Here is a 6,000-nt window from a genome sequence, read left to right as displayed (position 1 = left end):
CTCTCCCCCCTTCACCCACCAGGGCACAGAGCTCTTTTCTGTTCCTGGGGCTGCGGGGGGAGCCTGATGTGTCGCGGGCAGCCCGGGATGATGGGTCTGACCCGGGCACGGAGGAAGCGCTGCCGGGGCTCCCTCGGCCCCTCCCTCCCCACCACAGATTTTATCCCTTCACCTTTCCTTTCCGAATCACTGAGCAACAACTGCCATGTTTATGCTCTTCCCCCCAGTCCTGCTCTGCTTCAAGGATTAAGCTTTCATCCTTCATTATGAGCTTCTCCCCCAGGCAACATTTTCCACGAAGAAAAAGGAATTTCTGGGATTTTGCTTTTAAGAGATTATGTTCCTAAGCATGTGCGTGTTTGTGCCGAGGTGAGGAGCTTTCCCACACACAGGGGTGATCTCCCATCCTGGGCTGCTGTGGGGGCACAGCCCCTGGTGCTGCCCGGCCCTGGCACTCATGCCCTTCCTCCCCTGGCGTCCTCCTCTCTCATCAGAGATGCTGGGGAATGCACAAGGGTGCCCCTGGGGAGCAGGGGGGACCCCAGCCCCACACTGGTGGGGGGTCCAGAATGGGCATCCCTGGGGATTTGGGAAAGGAGGGGCCTCATCCTCGCTCCCTCATTTGGGAGCCAGTGCCACGGCCCCGCTGTTGAGCCAGAATTGCCGTGGGGCGAGCCGACCCTCCCACCGAGCTCAGCAGGAGCTGATCCCGCCTGCAGGCGCCGCGTTCCGAGGGCTCGGCTGCGCGGGGAGCGCTGAACAAGGTTATGCTTTCATTGGCAGCAGCTCTTGTTATTAAATCCTTTTCAGGAGCTCATCTAAGCCCAACAAATTAACATAAGGGAAGCACAACTGATAATGTCAACCGACCAAAATAACCCAAGCCTGTAGTTACAGCAGGGAAGGCACAAACAGCCCAGGAGGAATAAGTGCAGCGTGTTCGGCGTCAGCATCTGGGCAGCTGCTGCTCAGCAAGCGCGGCAGTTCTGCTGGGAAATAACCCAGGGAGGGTCAGGTGCAGCCTCCGGAACATCCCAGCCAAACCCTGCGGCTGCCGAGAGGCTGCTCGGGGACACTCGGGGCGGGGGGAGCAGAGGCAGAGCCCCCAGAGCTGGGACACCCCCACCCTCCCCCGGCCGGTGAGTCACGGCGCTGAGTCACAGCTCGCTCATCCTCCGAGCGCTGAATGCTGCTTGTTCCAGTGCTCCCGGGCACAGCACAGAGATCTGTTCCTGGAGAGACCAGAAACTTTCCCCCTGCTTCAGCTGCAGCCAGTGTATGCAGTAATTAACAATTAAATACACGAGCAGCTGCCATGATCCTGCTGCTGGGAAACGAAACGAGTCCCAGCTTTCCACTGCTTTTCTGACAAGTTGTTTTCAACTTAGAAGTCAATAAATAAAACTAGCAGCTTCTGCTGAGCTTAAACTCAGCTGGAAAAGAGTGCTGAAATATGGCTCAGTGGCACTGGAAGCCCGAGCACAGGCAGCCCTCAAAGCCCCCACCAAAACCCCTGAGCAGCAGCTCTGTATCACACATGCAGACACACACTATTGTGGGTATTAAAGAGCCTAAATCTGATTAAAGCCTTTCTATCCCCACCAGTGGTCAATTCCAGAAACCAGCTCACCCAGGAGGCTGAATTCATTCCATCCCCGAAGTCTAATTAAAGCCATTAGTGTATTCCTTGTCTTTCTGATAAGATCAAAGCATTCCAAGAGCCCGGCATTACCTTATTTTCAAGACAATTATACAACATATAGCATCGATTTATTCTGCCTCCAGCTGTACACATTTATCTCTGTCTATCATCGGCTAATCGGTCCCATCAGACACAGCCCGGCCCGGGCTCTCAGCTGACAAGTGCCGGCGCTTGCCCGGGGGGTTTCTCTGTCATCGTCCCCTGGAATTACCGCCCGAGGCGGTGCCCGCTGTCCAGAGCCCGGTGCCCACGGTCGCGGGGGGCGTGGGGCGTGTCCAGACTGCTGTGGTGGTGTGCAGGTGGCCGCGGTGCCCTGTGCCTGTGGAGAAGTCGGGGTCCCCTCGTCCCCCCAGGGCTGTCCCAGGTCCCCTGTCCCCTCTGTCCCCTCTGTCCCCTCTGTCCCCGCTGTCACCTCTGTCCCCGCTGTCCCCGCTATCCCCTCTGTCCCCTCTGTCCCCGCTGCCCCAGGTCCCCTCTGTCCCCGCTGTCCCCTCTGTCCCGCTGTCGCCGCTGTCCCCGCACAGCCCCAGCTCCAGCCGGGAGCTGTGTCACCCTCGGGTGTCCCTGCCCAGGGGACCGGAGCTGTGCCAGGCTCCGTGCCCGGCTCAGCAGCCCCGGGCCGGGCGGAGGGGCGGCACCTCGGGGGTCTCTCCCCTCACATAAACATCTCTGCAGCAGCTCACGGCCCCGGCAAGAGCCGAGCTGTGAATTTTCATCTCTCAGCTAATCAAGTCGCCTGCTAGTCCAAACTTGTCAGGAGCTTTATCCCTGCCCTGGCAGCTCCTCCCGGCCCACGAGTGACAGGAGACGTTCCCATCCCTCCCCGAGACACATCCAGCTGCTCCAAAAACAAACATCCTGGCGCTGCTGATTGCTGCTCGTCAAACAGCGCTGACCCCGCTTCCCCGGGCCGCCCCCCCGCGCCCGCCGGGGACCGCCGGTGTTCCTGCCTCAGCCACGGGGTTATTCATTGCTGCCTCTGCCTGTTCCTGTGTGACTAAAGATCCATCGGCTGCTCTGCCCGTGCGGCTCCTGCAGACGGGAGGCGGCTGTGCCAGCGCCGTGCCCGGTGCCCTCGGAGCCCTCATCGTGCCCTGGGCTGGCTGCACTGACAGGGATCCCCAGGAACCCCCGGGAAGCGACTGTAGGGCAGAGACAGCGGGGCTGGTCCTGCCCCTGCTCCCTCATTGCCAGGCCCTGTCCCTGTCCCTGTCCCTGTCCCTGTCCCTGTCCCCGCCTCGGTCTATTTTGTCACAGTGACCTCGCATTAAACATCCCGAGCGCTGTCCCTGAGCCAAAACGGGTCCTGTTCCTCCAGGACACCCTGGGGACCCTGCTCCTCACCTGCCGAACACTCAGGGACGAGCAGAGGACCCGGCACAGAGCAGGAATAACGGCACAGGGATGGACAAACTGTCAGAAGGATGGACAAACTGCAAGCATAGAATGCAACCCAAGCACGGGGTGCTTCAGCCTCCAAATCCAGCCCTGTGCGTGCTGCTTTCACTGCCTTCATCCCGAGGAAGATGATGGCCCCGAGGGTGATTTTCCCAGTCCTTCCCCCGCTCTGCCGTTCCCGCCGGCGCCCGGGGTTATCAGCGGCGGCGGCCGCGCGGAATTAGCGGGGCAGGGCAGGGGGTGAGCGGAGCTCGGCTCCTTGGCATGTTTGCTTGTGCTAAAGCTGCGGCATGAACACTTCTCACAACAACACTCAGCTCCTGAAGCCTCCCTTGGCCGAGCGCGCCCGGCGGAGGCAGAGCCGGGGCCGGGCTGTGCAAACAAACGGAGCCCGCACGGGACGGCCCCAGCTCCGCTCAGGCTGAGAGCACAAAGAGAAAGAGCTTTTCTTGACAGCTCGGGCATTTGGGACAACCACGCTTCCCGGAGGATTCCCGAGATGGGGGTGTCCTGCAGGGATGTGCAGGATCCCTGCACGGGATGATGCTGTGCCGGATCTGCCCCTGCTGGGGCTCCCTGCGGGGTGCGAGCCCAGAGCGGGGCCGCGATTCCCGGCGCGGTCCGCACGGAGCGGCCCCGGCCCGTTCCCTTTCCCTTTCCCTTTTCTTTTCCTGTTCCCTTTCCCTTTCTCGTTCCCGTTCCTGTTCCCGGGCGCCGCTCGCCCTCCAGCGGCCCCGCTGCGCCACGCACCGGGCACGGGACCAGCCCTTCCCTGCCCGCAGCGAGCATCCCTGCCCTGTTCTGAGCATCCGTGCCCGCTCCTGAACATCCCTGCCCTGTCCTGAGCATCCCTGCCCTGTTCTGAGCATCCGTGCCCGCTCCTGAACATCCCTGCCCGCTCCTGAACATCCCTGCCCGCTCCTGAACATCCCTGCCCTGTCCTGAGCATCCCTGCCCTGTTCTGAGCATCCGTGCCCGCTCCTGAACATCCCTGCCCTGTTCTGAGCATCCGTGCCCGCTCCTGAACATCCCTGCCCGCTCCTGAACATCCCTGCCCGCTCCTGAACATCCCTGCCCTGTCCTGAGCATCCCTGCCCTGTTCTGAGCATCCGTGCCCGCTCCTGAACATCCCTGCCCTGTTCTGAGCATCCGTGCCCGCTCCTGAACATCCCTGCCCGCTCCTGAACATCCCTGCCCGCTCCTGAACATCCCTGCCCTGCCCTGAGCATTCCTGCCCGCTTCTGAGCATCCCTGCCCTGTCCTTACCATCCCTGCCCTGCCCTGAGCATCCCTGCCCTGCTCTGAGCATCCCCGCCCTGTCCTTACCATCCCTGCCCTGTCCTTACCATCCCTGCCCGCTCCTGAGCATCCCCGCCCTGTCCTGACCCTCCCTTCCTCTCCTCGCCCCGCGCACGCAGAAGCCGAACTTCACGGATGCGTTTCAGGGGTTGAAGGAATTCCTGGTGCCCAAGGAGCCGCCTCCCTCTCCCGGCACAGAAAGCAGCACCAGGGCGAGGATCAGGACCGGCTCGGGCTCCAGGCTCCGCCCGGGCCGGGATAACGCCGGGCTCGGCGCTCGGAGCTGCTCCCCAAGGCTTTGTCAGCATTCCACGCTTGGGCAGGGACCTGCCACCGCTGCTGCCGTGAAAATAAGTCAGGGCTGTGGCCGAGGCACCGCAGCTCCTGTCCGGGCAGGGCTCCTCTCCCCCGGCAGGCAGCAGCACCAGTTCGGTGGCTTCTGGCTGCTCCCGGCACTGGCACCACCTCGGGACGTCACCGAGCCTGGAGATGAACAAAGAGCTTCTTCCAGGCTGTTGCAAAACCTGTTCAGCTGAACGGATGCAAAGATAAGCAAAGCAGGTCAGTGCTCAGGTACATGAGGGAGGCCCAGGGGCAGCCCCAGCCCCCCTGGGCACGGGGCGGTGGTTCTGTGCTGCAGCCCAGGCACAGCAGCTTTTCCTGCAGCAGGGTCTGCACTGCACTGCTCGGGGCAGAGGCAAATCCCGTGAGGCTGCACCTGCCTGAGCCTCAGCTCTGGGGAATCTCCTTCCCCAGCCACAGTGTCCTGTATGTAAAGTGCCATCCATTCCCTATGTGACACCGTGGCAAAGAGGTCTCTAGGAAAACTGGTTTTACTTTAAAATACATAAAAGCCAGATCAGTCTGGAGCATCAGGGTGTGCTGTGCCACCCGAAGCACAACTGCCCCAGGCAGCTCCCAGCCTCCAGCAGCTGCGGGTGGGTGGGGATGGAGCAGCAATATGCTCTGGCTGCAGCAGCCAAGGCTGCTCAGCATCCACTGCACTCCCAAGAAATTCACTTTCTCCTGACATTTCAGAGCTTCCATTACAGCTCCAGGTCCCAGGTGGGCACACCAGTTACCACCAGCAGGACTGCTCCTGCTGGGCAGCCCCAACCCCAAACATCTCCTGAAGCAATTTGCACATCTTAAAAATAAAATCCTTTATTGATAATATGAATGTTTAACATGTTTAATGCCATCAGCTATAAAAATGATTAAAGACTTCAGCTTGGTACATTTGGCTTTACAAATTTACAAGTGTTAATGAATTAATACTAGTGTTATATGTTTTGCACTTCATTATACTCCATTAGCCAGTGACAAACTCTGCAACAACGTCTGCTTAGGACACATGTGAGTTAGAGAAGAAATATTTAGTTGCTTCCACACAGAATCTACATCAACAGTTAAATACTAATTCTAAATGTCTTACTGAATTAGTTGGATTCATTTTAATCCCTTGTGCTTAGTTTCTTTCAGAAGTTAGTCTACTAGCAAAAATACATTCTTTTGCATACCCCTTCCCATATTATATTTTAGAAGAAACAGTACTCAGTGCATTTCCTATTAGACTTCATCATAGTATCTCTCTGTCTCTA

Source organism: Erithacus rubecula (assembly GCF_903797595.1).
Source record: "Erithacus rubecula genome assembly, chromosome: 26".
Taxonomy (NCBI): Eukaryota; Metazoa; Chordata; class Aves; order Passeriformes; family Muscicapidae; genus Erithacus; species Erithacus rubecula.
Note: the sequence above shows the minus strand (reverse complement) of the source record.